Source organism: Pleurodeles waltl, chromosome 12 (genome assembly GCF_031143425.1).
Source record: "Pleurodeles waltl isolate 20211129_DDA chromosome 12, aPleWal1.hap1.20221129, whole genome shotgun sequence".
NCBI lineage: Eukaryota > Metazoa > Chordata > Amphibia > Caudata > Salamandridae > Pleurodeles > Pleurodeles waltl.
Genome location: NC_090451.1, coordinates 24,183,579 through 24,199,258, shown reverse-complemented (window position 1 = coordinate 24,199,258; position 15,680 = coordinate 24,183,579). Strand labels below are relative to the sequence as shown.

The 15,680-nt window shown below is 46.7% G+C and overlaps 1 protein-coding gene across 2 annotated transcripts in view; it reads right to left on the bottom strand.

Moving 5' to 3' along the window:
- MED16 (mediator complex subunit 16) overlaps window positions 1-15,680 on the bottom strand; it is a 326,193-nt gene that overhangs the window by 300,579 nt on the left and 9,934 nt on the right. Inside the window, exon 1 of one of the 2 annotated variants that reach the window (XM_069216803.1) lies at window positions 14,248-14,357. The exons of the other annotated variant lie outside the window; for it this stretch is intronic. The gene's annotated coding sequence lies outside the window, so the exon portion shown is untranslated. Of the gene's footprint in view, window positions 1-14,247; window positions 14,358-15,680 lie in introns of those variants that run through there. 2 annotated transcript variants of the gene reach the window in all.

Genomic DNA, 15,680 nt, shown 5'->3' with positions numbered 1-15,680 from the left:
CTTGACTAAGAACTATCCATATCGCCATAAATCTCACATTTTATTATACCAAGGTTCTTTCTAGGAAACTCGGGTCTGAAGCAGACTTCTGTACGATTTACACATGGCTGTAAACCAGGCGGAGTTCAGCAGACCGCATAAAACCTATTTCTCCAGACTACAACGGATTTACATACAGGCATGGCACATGGGGGGGGGGGGGTGCTCGGGTCATAGTCATCACTGCAGAAAATCATTACAAGGGGGCATGAATCATATACGGCAGCATTCAATAATCTTCACCAGGCAGCAGCTGTCCCACAACCTAAACTTCAACAATGACAACTCAATGCAGCTGCCAAAACACAGCTGGCCCACGGCACCGCACCTTGTTATGCCGTGTGGGAGGTCCATGATAAACACAACATTGGAAACATGGCAATAACACAAGCTCTTCCCATGATATGTAGCACCTAAATAAGAATCCGGAAAAAAGTGCTCTTTAAATACCAGGTAGCAACACCATTAGACAAAGACCCAGAAGTGAGCAGACGTTTAAAACATTTGATACTCTGACACGTCTTACTTGATCTGGTCATGTTTTTGTTATCTCCTGTGACTGACCAATGAGAACAATGTGCCTCTAATTGTGTGCTCCAACCTTGGGCTTCACAGTGACCTTGCCACTCAGTTGTCTTGTCCTCAATAACTAGCGAGAACAATGCGTTCTCCACGAGTGGTTTGCTGCTTTACCTTGTCACATCACCTTCATAACTTGAATGACCGGTAATAACAATCAGTCCCTAATTGTGCCTCTGCGACTGATTTTCTCAATGACCTTCACAAAAGCATTATCCTACCTTGAATGAGCGCTAATAACAATACATCCCTAATTGTGTGCTCCAGTATCGGAATTCGCAGACGTTCAGCCCAGAAGGTAGTGATATGCCATTTCCTTTCAGGTTACCTAATCTGGATGTAAAAAGACAGACTTATGCCGAGAGGAATAAAGGTTCTTTGTCTGGGGTGTGCTTTTGTGTCGGAGCTCCGCACCTACAGTAGAGGAGTGACAACTGCCTCCGTGTGGAGGCCCAGCACAACTGACCAAGACTCAGTGAAACGAAGCGACTGGCCCTGTCGAGTCACCTTGTTACACCTACGCCGGTCAATTGCTGGACCCTCGAAGAAGGCAATCAACACAAGAAAATAAGTTTCTTACTTGTGACAGTAGTTCTCCAGTATTGGTATCTTTCATAATTTCATATGCTTGAATCATTCCCCGAAGTGGGAGCTCCATGGTACAGTAGAAATCAGTAGTGAAAAACCTACATACAAGTCCATGTTAAAAGACATTCACTATAATAGCATTTTCACATCATTTAAAAAGACCCAAAGTCCAGCCAGTAAGGCCACAGCGCTCTTTAGGACCCTCACCACAGAGACTCCAGTCGCTCAGCTTTTCTAGCACAAACACTTTAGAGAAATAAGGGAAGCCTCAATAGAGAGGAGGGTGGGTGGCATGTGAATCTACGAAAGAGACCAGTACTGGAGAACTATAGTTATAGGTAAGTAACATTTTCTTTTCCAGTATTGGATTTTTTATTGATTAACATGCTTGAATCAGAATTGTTAGCCTTTGCATGTAACAATCGCATCATAGCGGATGGTGGGAAAGGTAGTTAGAAATAGTTCACCTTACTGAAATAGATAGCTTAACACTGCTTGTCCCACAGCCACATCGTTCTGGTCAGAGGAATCTAGGCAGTGGTGCTGTGCTGTGTAAAGGTGTGCCTGCTGGACCATGTTGCTGCTCAGCATATTTGCTGAATACACACACCAGCAAAGAGAGCGGTGGTAGCAGAAACGGGTCTGGTAGAATGAGCCTTGTAGGAAGGTACCTTTATTTTGGCATGGTTACCCCTGCGTTTTGCCTGCTATCAGTATTCTTAGATTGCTTTCACTGGGATCCTGTTAACCAGGACTCAGTAATTGTGCTCTATCCCTCTAAATATGGTTACATCAGACTTTTGTACACCCTACAACTGGCATACTGGTGCCCCCTTATAAGACCCTAGTATATGGCACTTAGGGGTTTCTCATGGGCTGCAGCATGTATTGAGCCAACATGGGAGCCCATACAAAATGTGTCTGCAGGCCTGCCATTGCAGCCTGCATGAAAAGGTGCATGCACCCTTTCACCACAAGTTACTGTAAGTCACCCCTACGGTAGACCCTCCTAGCCCAGAGAGCAGGGTGCACGTCCCTGAGTGTGAGGGCACCCCTGCATGAGCAGAGGTGCCCCTGCAAACCCCATTCCCATTGCACTGGACTTCATAAGTGCGGGATACCATTTTACCCGTGTACTGGTGACAGGCGTGTCCAGCTACATATTGGTAACTTCGAACATGGACATGTTTGGTATCAGACATGTCGGAATCATACCCCAATACTGTTGCCAGTATTGGTTGTATGATTCCATGCACTTTGGTGGCTCCTTAGAGGGCCCCCAGTATTGCCCCTACCAGTCTTCTGGGGCTTTCTGGGAAGCCTGTGCTGCTGCCATCCCCTCAGACAGGTTTCTACCCTCAGCTGCTTGACCAGCTCGGGCAAGGGAAGGCAGAACAAAGGACTTCCTGTGGGAGAGGGAGGCAACACCTTCTCCCTTGGAAATACGGAAGGGGAGGGGAGGTTTGGGAGGGGTAGCCTCCCCAAGGCATCGATATGTTTTGAAGGGCACATTTGGTGCCCTCCTTTCATAAACCCGGTTGCTCCTGTCCAAGGGCGGACCTCCCTTCCTCTCCCCCCACCCCGTCCCTGCTCTAGCGCAAAACTTGACATTGGAAAGATGAGTGACCACTCCCCTGTCCTTCACCACCCCAGGGGTGATGCTCAGAGCCCCTCCAGGTGGCCACTTGATTCTGTCATCTTGAAACCAAGATGTACAGAGGTCCCTGGGAGCATCTGAATGGCAATGTAATTCAGGTGCCATCACAGACCCCTCCTGATAGGTGGGCACCTTACTAGGTGCCCAAACCCCCTTTTAGGGCTATTTATGGACTCCTTAGGGTGGTTCCCCAGATTCGACATGCAAGATTCCACCAGGACCCCTGTGCATCGTTTACTTCACCTTCTGGCCACTGGAACCCCAACTGGACTCTTCAGGAACTGACAAGCTGCAACTCTGGTGACAACTTCGCTTTGCAACATTGTTTCTTCAGCTCCTTCCAGCAACTGCAACATTTCCCCGGCTGTGCGCCCTGTGAGGTCAGCAAGACTTCAGCCTGCACGAGGAAGTAATGAGGAATCTCCACTGGAGTGAAGGAGTCACTCCCCTGCATCTGCAGGCACCAACTGCAATGACCACCAGCTGCATGGATCTGCTCTCCTTTGGAACTGCGTGGATCCTGCATCATAGGTGGTGGTCTGGAGTCGCCCTCTTGGTCATCTCGGCCAGCTGTCCAACTTGGGACAAGGTAAGCCATTGCCTCTCGTTGCAGGACAGTACCCCTGTGCACAGCAACTCTTGCAGCTACTAAGGCTTGTTTGCTCCTGATCCAAGAGATCTTCATGCTCCCTGCATCCCCAGCCCTCCATCCTGCCTAGGACAGTCTCCTCTCTGCTGCTCCAACGACGTGGGACTCCTCTTCAGGTGTGCTGACTGGGTCTCACTGCGAGTTACTGTGCCTGCTGCAAGTGGGTTGCCTGTGGGGGCTGTGACTGCTTCTGTTGGCTCTCCCAACTGCAGAGGGTCAACCCAAACTCCCCTCCCTGGGCCGAGTCTCCTGGTCCTTGCTAGTCCTCTTCAGCCTCACAACTCTCCCCTTGCATTTGCCAAGGCTTATTGGTGGTTCTTCAACACCATTGACCATCTGCAACCAACGTGGGACACCATCTGCACAGCTCCAAGGACTCCTCTTCAGTTCCTGGGCTCCACAGCTGGCCTTCTTCATCCCTCTTTGGCCTGGTTCTTCAGCCACAGAAGAGTGGGTAGTAGATCCTGCCCCCACTGGACACTCATTGTGGACTGGACTCCGTCCCCTTTTTTTTGAAGGTCCTCTTCTTCCAGAATTCACCATTGGTTTCTTCTAGACTGGTCCTGTTCTTGCATAATCCTTTTTCTAAGCCCTCCTGTTAGTTCTTGGGAAAACCAGGTACTTACCTCTTCTCTCCTGGCCGCTGGAGGTCACTCTGGTACTCATCTCTTGAGGTTCCTAGTTCCTCCAGCTCCCCTCTAACAACTCCGCATCCTTGGGTGGGGAACTGTATCTCGCATTCCACTTTCTTAGTATATGGTTTGGCCCTCACTATTTTCACTAAGTAATGCCAATGCTCGCTGTTTCTACACTAATTTCTGATTGATAGTGTGTATATAATTAGTGTGCACTTACCTCCAGTCAGGAGGAACGGTCTATAAGTATTCTAATGTTGTGTTACCTTAATAAAGTACCTTTATGTTTGTAACATTGTGTTGTTCATTCATGTTTGACAAGTTGCTGTGTAACTATGGTGGTATTGCATAAGATTTGCATGTCTCCCAGATAAGTCTTGGCTGCTCATCCACTGCTGCCTCTAAAGAGCCCTGGCTTCCTAGACACTGCCTACGATTCACTAACAGGGGATAACTGGACCTGGCATAAGGTGATAACACCATAGGTGTCCACAACACACCAGGCCTTAACTTTCTGTGTCACTGGCTTTCCTGATTGTCTGTGACAAAAATTATATAGCTGCCACGATCCACCTTGCTATGGTTTGATTCAAAACTGGAAATCCTTTAGGTAGATTTCAATAAGCCACAAACAATTGATCCATTTTGCCAGATTGTTTAGTTCTGTGTAAATAGAATGAGACACCTTTTAATGTCCAACGTATGTAGTTATCTTTCTGCTATAGTCTGTGGACTGGAAACCAAAGTCCTCATTATGGATTCATTAAGGTGGAAATCTCAAGGGACCTTTGGTATGGCCTTTGGATTGGTTCTCAATATGACACGGTCTAGTTTAAATTGAATGAATGATTCCTTGTTTTTAAATGCTTGGATGTCCCTAACTCTTCTTGCTGATGTAAGTGCCTGCAGCAATGCTGCTTTGCATTTGAGATATTTTAATTCCGTCTTGTGAATCGGTTCAAACTGAGCCTTCATCAATTGTCCAAGTACTACATTTAGATGCCAGACAAGAGGAGGTTCTTTTACTGGAGGAAACACCCTGAAAAGTCCCTTGAGAAACTGCTTGATTATTCTGGCCAGCCACAGTGAAGGCAGCTTTTCTGATCTTCGAAATCAGGAGACTGCTGCTAAATGTACTTTAATATACGAGTGAGCTAGACCGGAAGTTACAGTAGGATTTGTTCTAGAGTAGATGAGATAGGATGAATGCTAATTTCCTGGCACAATAGTCAGAAACGCTTTCACTTCAGCTTATGTGTCTTAGTGGCAGTGTCTGCCCTGGCCTTTGCAAGGATCTCTCTGCAGTCTGCCAGAATGTTTTACCTTGCGAATTCAGGAGCCAGGTCGACAAGTATAATGATGTTGGATTGGGATGACATACTTGGCCACTGCTTGTCAGCAACGCTGGTATGGGCTTCAGCTGAATTGGGGCCTGTTTAAAAAAAAAAAGGAGGTCTGTGAACCAGAACTGTCTGGGCCATCTGGAAGCAATCAGGATTACTCAGGAGGGTTCCCTCTTGATTTTCCTGAGGATACTCTGGAATGATGGGATTGATGGAAAAGCGTGTGCAAAGAAATATGACCATCTGATCGAAAACGCAATCCCCCCACAACTCTTCTTGCTGATGCCTGCTTGTGTAGTACTGGCATCTGCGTTTGTTCTTGGTTGCCAACAAATCCAGATTTGGTTTGCTCCAGTGAGTAAAGATGTTGTCTAGAATATGTTGATTTAGTTGCCATTTGTGGCAACTGGTAGCCGTGCTGCTTAATGTGTTCTGTTCAATAAGACACAGGTTGTTCCTGGCAAATGTTCTGCCATCGGAGTTCCCTGACAGTGTGGGGTCCACTTCCAAATTTCTTGTGTCTGCCGCAAGAGAGTTGACCACCTTGTACCTCCCTGTTTATGTAATGCATGCTGGTAGTATTGTCCGCGCAGATAAGAACAGACGGGTGTGCTATTCTAGGAAGCAAAGATACGAGGGCAATTGAGATCTTCTTTTCAAAGTTATTCAGTTTTCCATGGATTGTGAAATCCTGAAGGACACTACGTCGTTATGACCAATTCTGAGTGTCTGAGGAATGTAAGCCCATGGGCAATCTTTCCCCTCTGAGCTCACCACTGCATGGATGCTACCATGGTTGTGGTCATTTGAATGATGTGGTTGAACGAACCTTGAACTTGCACCCACTGCTTGTCTAACTCCTTCTGCAATGGTCGCATGTGCAGGCAGCAATTAGGGATTCATGGAATGCAAGAAGAAAGCATTCCTAGGACTAACTTGTACAGTCAAATTGAAACTGCTAAGCTGTTGAGCCAGTTGTTGAATCCTGGTCTGTCTTTCTTGTGAGGAAAACGTCTAGCCTTTGCTAGTAATTAGAACTGCTTCCAGAAAAGTCAATGATGGTGTTGGGATGTGACTTTTGTTAGTGGACTGCGAGATTAAGCTTTTTGAAGAGTGTAAGGCAGACTGAAGTATGTATTGTGGTCTGTTGAGATGTAGTAGCTTTTATTAACCAGTCGTCCAGGTACGGGAATACTTGTACTCCTTGTCTCAGATGAGATGACAAAGGAGTTAGACACTTGGTGGGTGGACTTTGAAATTGGTAGTGGGTGCCAGCCACCTTGAATTGCAGGAACATTCAATATTTTGGATGAATCGGGATATGGAGGTATGCATTCTGGAGATCCAAAGCAGTCATGTGATCTCCATGATTGAGGAGATGTAAATTATTCTGCAGGGTGGCTATGCAAAATGATTGTTTTCTCTAGTATTTGTTGAGCTTACAAAGGTCTAAGCTAGGGCATAAGTTTCCCGACTTTTTCCGTATCAGGAAGAAGCAGGAATAGAAACAGATTCCCCTCAGTCTTTGGGACCTCCTCTACTGCACCCTTTGCTAGCATAGTTGTCGTTTCCAGCAGAGATTGCTTTAGATGGGGAGGAGGTGCCCCTTTTGGAGGAACACTTGGTGTTGAACTTGAGAGTGTGCTCTCAGGCTATGACATCCAGGACCCATATGCCCATTGCTCTTAGGGACCACTGATGGAGATAATTAAATACATTCAGTACCGGTGAGGGATCGCTGCTTCCTGGCAGTGTCTCTGCCTGTAGGAGGTTGTTTACGTTTTGTTGCCTGTTTGTACGCCACTGCTAAGTGTTTGGGAGCTTTACTGACTAAAAAGGCTGCTGTTGTCTGTAATGCTGAAATCCTCTTCTCGGAGAGTAGGAACCACTGCCCCGGGCACCTCAAAAGGGCTGTTGTCACATTTGCAGTCTTCCTAAGGACTTGGTAATGTCTGTATCTGCTCTAATGGTTTGTAGAGCATCATCAATATGTTTGCCTAACAATGCTTCACCATCAAACAGCATATCCAACATTTTGCTCTGGATTTCTGGTCTGAAAGATGTTGCATTCAGCCATCCTTGTCTTTTAAGTACCACTGCTTGAGGACATGTCAGTCGCACAATCAATGATGTCCGCAGAGGCCCTTTCTCCCTCCTGGATAATTTTCTTGGCTTCTGATTTTGCATCCTCTGGTAAGAGGTCCAGGTAGTGAGCAATGTCAGACCACATTTGCCTATCATATCGTCCTAAGATCTCAAGGGAGATAGGGGTGCTGGTAGTGGTGGCTGCCATTATGGAAAGGCGTTTGCCGATGTTATTCAGCCTACGCCCATCCCTATCTGGTGGTGTTGCGAATGGGGTTGACTGATTCTTTCAGGGTCGCTGTGTTGCTTGTGTAATAACAGAATCCGGCTTGGGGTGATCGACTAAACATGCTGCTGAATCATCCGGTGCTTTGTACTTTGTGTCTAGCTTAGGCAGTACTGCTGACACCGAAAGTTGGATTTCTCATTATCTTGATGCCTTCCTCCTAAATTAAGTCCACAACAGGGATGGCTCTTATGGATTTTTTCATGGGTACTTAAAAATCATAAAGGAAGCAATCAGACTGCTTGGTGCTAGTGGGAAGATTAAATCGTTTTTGCTGCCCTCTCAATGAGATTGCGGAAACCACCAATGTCGTCTGTAGGCGAGTCCACTGGCAGTGTGACAGGAGGGGATGACGTTGGGGTTAAATAGTCGTCCCACTCTTTGGGGACTGTAGGAAGTTGGCTCTGTATATACTATCTCAAAGTGAGAGATAGTGTGCACAGAGCCCCAGGGATCCCCTTAGAGGTTGATAGTGGCAAAATTAGATAATTTTAATGCTCTATTTTGTGGCAGTGTGGCCAAGCAGTAGGCTTATCAGAGGGTAGTGTTAAGCATTTGTTGTACACACACAGGCAATAAACGAGGAACACACACTCAAAGACTTAACTCCAGGCCAATAGTTTTTATATAGAAAGATATATTTTCTTAATTTATTTTAGAACCACAAGATTCAAGATTTGAAGTAAATACATAAAATGCAAGTTACTCCACACAGTAGGGAACTTTGAATTAAAGCAGTAGTACACACAGTATAGGTTAAAATGGCAATAAGTTATTTTAAAAAGTGGACACAGTGCAAAAATCAACAGTTCCTGGGGGAGGTAAGTATTGTTAGGCTTCTCAGGTAAGTAAAGCACTTACACAGTTAGTCTCCTGGACATAGGCAGCCCACCGTTGGGGGTTCAAGGCAACCCCAAAGTCACCACACCAGCAACACAGGGCTTGTCAGGTGCAGAGGTCAAAGGAGGGCCCAAAACACATAGGCGCCTATGGAGAACAGGGGTGCTCCGGTTCCGGTCTGCTGGCAGGTAAGTACCTGCGTCCTCGGGGAGCAGACCAGGGAGGTTTTGTAGAGCACTGGAAGGGGGACACAAACAGGCACACAAAACACACACTCAGCGGCACAGGGGCGGCCGGGTGCAGTGTGCAAAGTTGGCGTCAGGTTTGCTATTGAATGCAATGGAGGGACCCGGGGTCACTTAGGCCATGCAGGCAGGGCACAGGGGGGCTTCTCGGGCCAGCGACCGACTGGGCTAGGGAGAGGGCCGCCTGCTGGTCCCTCCTGCACTGGAGGTTGGTTCCTCTCGGTCTTGGGGTCTGCGGGTGCAGTGCTTGGTCCAGGCATTGTGTTCCTTGTTACCAGGCAGTCTCGGTTAGGGGGAGCCTCTGGATCTTCTCTGCAGGCGTCGCTATGGGGGTGCAGGGGGGGTCGACTCAGGTTACTCGCGGCGTCACAGTCGCCTGGGAGTCCTCTCTGCAGTGTTTGTTCTCTGGAGCTCGAGCCGGGGGCGTCGGTGCAGAGTGTGAAGTCTCACGCTTCCGGCGGGAAGAGTGAGTTCTTTAAAAGTTGCTTCTTTGTTGCAAAAATGTTGCTGTTGGTGAACAGTGCCACTGTTCTCGGGAGTTTCTTGCTCTTTTGGTTTCAGGGCAGTTCTCGGAGTCCTCGGAGGTCGCTGGTCCCTGTCGGATGCGTCACTGTGCAGGTTCTTTGAGTCTGGAGACAGGCCGGTAGGGCTGGGGCCAAGTCAGATGTTGTCTCCGTCGTCTCAGCGTGGCTTTCAGGTCAGCAGTCCTTCTAGTTTGTGTAGGTTGCAGGAATCTGATTTCCTGGGTTCTGGGTCGCCCCTAAATACTAAATTTAGGGGTGTGTTTAGGTCTGGGGGGCAGTAGCCAATGGCTACTGTCCTGGAGGGAGACTACACCCTCTTTGTGCCTCCCCCCTGAGGGGAGGGGGTCACATCCCTAATCCTATCGGGGGAATCCTCCAATCTCAAGATGGAGGATTTCTGAAGGCAGGGGTCCCCTCAGCTAAGGACACCTTAGGGGCTGACTTCTCCTTGTTTTTCTCATTATTCTCTCCTGCCTTGCTGCCAAAAGTGGGGGCAGTGGCCAGAGGGGGCATTTCCGCTAGCTGGGATGCCCTGGGGTGCTGTAACAAAAGGCATGAGCCTTTGAGGCTCAACGTCAGGTGTTACAATTCCTGCAGGGGGAGGTGAGAAGCACCTCCACCCAGTACAGGCTTTGTTCCTGGTCACAGAGTAACAAAGGCACTCTCCCCATATGGCCAGAAACTCGTCTGGCTGTGGCAGGCTGGCAGAAACTGTTCAGCCTAGCACTAGGAGTCGGATTAGTATTCAGGGGGCATCTCTAAGATGCCCTCTGGGTGTACTTTACAATACATCCCACACTGGCATCAGTGTGGGTTTATTGTGCTGAGAAGTTTGATACCAAACTTCCCAGATTTCAGTGTAGCCATTATGGAACCGTGGAGTTCGTGTTTGACAAACTCCCAGACCATATACTCTTTATGGCTACCCTGCACTTACAATGTCTGAGGTTTGGCTTGGACACTGTAGGGGCATAGTGCTCATGCACATTTGCCCTCACCTGTGGCATAGTGCACCCCGTCTTAGGACTGTAAGGCCTGCTAGAGGGGTATCTTACCTATGCCACAGGCAGTGAGAGGGGGGCATGGCACTCTGAGGGGAGTGCCATGTCGACTTAGTAATTTTCTCCTCACAAGCACACGCAAGCTGTGAGGCAGTGTGCATGTGCTGACTGAGGGGTCCCCAGGGTGGCATAAGACATTCTGCAGCCCTTAGCGACCTTCCCTGGCAACAGGGCCCTTGGTACCAGGGGTACCATTTACAAGGGACTTATCTGTGTGCCAGGGCTGTGCCAATTGTGGGAACAAAGGTACAGTTTAGGGAAAGAACACTGGTGCTGGGGCCGGGTTAGCAGGGTCCCAGCACACTTTCAATCATAACTGGCATCAACAAAAGGCAAAAAGTCAGGGGGTAACCATGCCAAGGAGGCATTTCCTTACAGGGATTGAAGCTGAATCCCTTATTTCTCCCACTTCTCCATCTTCATCAGAGGAGCGTGGATTGTCTGCTGGTAGATCCGCCAATGTACTTGTGAGTGGAAGTCGAAGGGTCACTGGTAATGAAGTATGTGGTCAAATGACCGATGTTTGAGCTTGTGGAGAACAAATGGATGCTGGTGGCTGTTGTGGAGAATCAGAAGTTGTTGGATCTGGTAACCATTTGTAATAATCTGAGCATATGATTGAGGTTGTTGATTAACTCCAATGACATTCAAAACAACCGCTCCTGCTGTGGACCATAACTAGAGTACTGATCCACATATTGTTCCAGTGGGTCACCTGCATAAAATTGGTCTTCATAATATCGGACCTATCCGTTTTCCACCCGGCACTTTACATGGAGCTCAGAGAGACTATGTGATACCCCAAAATGGGGCCTTCACTCTCTAAATCATCCTTGTCCAGTAGATGTGCAGGAGGGTATAGTGAAACTTTACTAGGTGATATATGGATAGGAAAAATTGTTGAGACAGACATCACAAGGCCATACACAACGCAGGACCAGCCTACCTGAACCACCGCATCTTCTTCCACAACCCCGCCAGATCCCTCCGCTCCGCCCAGATGGCCCTGGCCACTGTCCCTCACATCCGCAAAACCACCGCCTGAGGACGATCTTTTACCTACACTGCAGCGAAGAGTTGGAACAACCTCCCCCTACACCTCAGACAAAGCCCGTTGCTCACCATCGTCAGGGAGTCCCTCAAGACGTGGCTCCTCGAATGAGGTCCCTCACCCCCCCGCACCTTGTGACCCTCACGGGTGAGTAGCCGCGCTTTACAAATACTGTTTGATTGAGGTGTAAGCAGAGCTTCCACCGACCGTATTACTATTGACAATGTTGTCGACGAGATCTATCATGGAGGTATCTTTGTCGATGGGGCTCTCATCTACATTGCCACCGATTAAGCTTTTGTCAGTGTGGGTGCCATCAACGTTGCTGTCATCAGTCGCATCTTCCTCGACGGGGTCTTTGGCAACGTCAGGGGGTGTCATCATTGACATCATGAATGATGTTGTTGGTCTCTTATGTGCTGCCGTGGGAGTCATGGATAGCATGAGTGCCTTCTTAGATGAAGGTGCCGTGGTCGACAGCAATCTAGATATTGTGATCATAGTTGACGCCCATGGCGACGTGATACGAGTATCATCAGTGATACTGCTAACGTGAAGCTAGACGTCACGGTAGTGGTCATCGACACTATCGTCGACTATGCAGTCTTCGACGAGTGCAGAAACTGTTTTTTGAGATTCTGTTGTTGATGGAAGGGACTTTGAACACTTTTTCTGAGACACCTCCTTGAGACACAGAGTAGTGGGTCCAGATGGAGCCTTTTCTGAGGAGAATTTGTCTTTTTTTATAAGTTTGTGGATGCTCCTCAGATTGCTTAGTATGACCTAACGAGCTATAGTGAGTCATCTTCGATGGTAATTCCAAAGGCTCTTTTTCATAAGACCTGCCCCCCTCTTACTGGACTTTACTGTCTTGTCCTCAGATAGAGGAGTTTCTTTAGATTTGAGTTTTTGCAGCCATATTAATAATCTTCCTTCTCTGTCCTTCAGAGTGTTTCTGAAAGTGCAGCAAATTTTACAATCTTTTACATTATGTTCAGGATGAACAGAGTAAATGCACTCTTTATGGGGGGGATCTTCTGAGTGCAATCTCATTTTGCCACAAGTTCCACATGGCCTGACCAGTCATTTCCTGGGTTGTCCTGACATAATCCGGTATTCTAAGTCTAAGCAAAGGTAAATATAAATCTGGCCTGAAGAGAATTCTGTGTAGAGCATTTGAAGAAAAACTAAGCAGAGCTCAGGGAGTCTCCCATCACACAACATGAGGTAGAAAATCTAAGGGACTAGAGCCTCTGTGGTGAGTATTCTAAAGGGTGTTGTGGCCGGACTGGTTGGACTTTGGGTCTTTTTAAATTATGTGAATAAGCTATTAAAGTGAATGTATTTTAACATTGGATTCTAAGTAAGGTTTTCGCTGCTGCATTCTATTATACCGTGAGGCTCCCACTTCGGCAAAAGGGAATGATTCAAGCATGTGAATCTATGAAAGATCCAATACTGGAGAAGCACGTTATCCTGCTGCAGCGTTTCAGAGAATCACGAGTGGCAGGAAGATGTTCACCTCAGGTAAGACTTCTGCATGCCAGGCATCTAAGCCCCGCCCACAGCAGGTGAACCAGCTACCTGCTGGAAGGTTCAGTGTGGCCACACCAGCAGGAATGGGTGAGAGACTAAAAGGGCTGAGTTCCTCAGTGACTTAGGGCCATATGTACGAACACATTTTCCCATAGACACAGAATGGGCAAAACTGCTTGCTACATCTGGCCCTAAGTCCTGACAGAGATGGGACAAGAATGCTGAAATTCCAGACTACGCCACAGAAAGCTCAAAAAACTGAGATGGAGTAAAGAGAGGAGAGGGTGACTAGACTGTCTGGAGAGTGGAGTAGCCACTCTGGAGCATATAAGATTTTCACATGCAAACTGGGTATTCCAATGTGATTGTAGTATGCAGTATTTTGCTTCTGGTGTAATAAAGTACTTGATTTTTATAGAGAGAAGCACTTGGTGGAAATTTTATTTACTGCACTGCTGGGGGTGGTGTTGAGCCCAGGTAACTGCACACAAACCTCCCAGGGAAACTTGTGACTGCTCACCATCACTACCACTGAGAGTCAAGTGCTGAAAAAGGTTGCAGTTGGTCCTGTTTGCAGGGCTATAGTAGGACAGGACTAGAGACAAATAGCCCCTGCCCCCACTGGGCTGCCTCTCCCGTTGCTTACCAAACCGGGCCTGAAACACCACAAGTATGAAAATATCTAGATATTAGGTGGGAACAGTTCGGTACAGAAACTGTCAAAAGTGGAAATGCCAATATACTTGCCCTTATTAATACTAGGTGCAACTAGAAAAAAGTCTGTATACCATCTTACTACTGTTGCTCATGCAAACTCTGATCGCGCTTACACCATAGTAGCATCTTTTAATTATTCTACTGCAAATGATGTTCGACTATTGTCATCACAGTGGTAGTAGATATTGGCGTGTAATTCTCCCGATAACTGTTTCCCTTTAAAATCTAACAAACCAATTTATTAAAAATTGGTGCTGCAGTTTTTACCACTGCCCTACCTCAGCCATGAGGACATGTAGTATTGATATTTTATTATACCAGTTACCAGTTCTGGTTTTACACTGGCATGTATTTTTATAGCAAAGATAATTCTTGCTCCTTTTAAATGTCACTTTGAACTGCTTTCTCTTACCTGAGGAACAGATATACAAGGAAGAAAAGAGTATCCAGAACAGCCAGATGGTAAAAAATTAGCAGAGTTACAGTAAAGTAATCAAATGTAACAATAAGTCCATGCAGCAGAAAACAGCCAACACGTGTTTCGTCTTCAAGACTTTGTCAAGGCTGTGGAAACATAGATAAACAATACATGCTGGTTGGTCAAATGGAATTGTACACGGCGCAATAACGCATCTATATCCTTTGTGAGGAGATAAGAGAGAAACCGAGAGTGTGAGCAATGGTGTTGGATATAGCACCGTGCATAGTACATAAGGATGCGCATAGTTTGTGTGAAACAGGAGAAGAGAAATAAGAGTACCGAAAGGGGTCCCAAGGTAATAATTCAGATCAAGTTACATAGGTAGACCTGCTAAAATAATCTGGAATAGGATAAATAGAAAATATCATGCAAGGTAATATTGTCATTGATGTGATTCAGAAGTGTGCCAAGGTGCACGTGCATCTTATTTATGAAAAAAGTGATTCTAATAATAAACATGCTAAGGGTGTGAATCCGAGTTTAAAAAAATATATATATATGTGGATAAGAAGTCATCAATAAAGGTTATGTACCTTAAGATGTATAAAACGTATATGTGAGTACGGTTGGAACAAACAAGAACTGAGGTCTGCCATGTATCTCCAGGTGAGGTCAAATAGTATTGACAAGATGAGCATCAGCCATGATAAGCCTAGGGTTTGTAAAGAACATAAAATATTACTTCAATGGGTAAAGTGCCAGAGAAATGCATTCTAATTGTATACGTTGTCAAGAGTGAGATGGTAATCCAATACTACGTTTCAGGGGAGCGGGAAATCAAACAGCCTAGATGTAGAGTATATGTGCGTGGAGTAGAATATTAAAATTACTGTAACTACGAGCTATGCGAGTACCGTAAATGCGCTAGAGCTATATATTCAGAAAGACGTTAGGTGAAGGTAAATACGGCACCGAAAAAATGACTGTACGATTTAGTCTAAAGATGGAAATGTTCCGAGAAGCGGAACGAAGTGAAAGTAAACGCCACGGGCGGTAGCACGAGGCAGTGTGAGCCGCCGCGCTCCATGAAATCAAATAATCGGTATGTAAACAAAGTCTGTAAACACACTAGAAGGTGAAGTGAAATTCCCTGTAAATGGGAGCAGGTCCCATAGCAAACCAGTGATACTGGTTGTATCTTACCTCAAGGTTCGTGGACAGAATAAACGTGCCGGTCGCGTCGGGAATAATCAGTATGTCCTGCCAACGTATGTTAATGCACCTTTTTAAAGGCTATGCCCGGTTGGGGAGAGCACAGTTAAAATAGAAAAAGGACTACAGGGGAACGGCGAGTAGTTAAAACAGCCCAAGGTGGGGGCCATCTTAAGACGGAGTGCGCCATTAAATGAAAATCGGACTTGGAG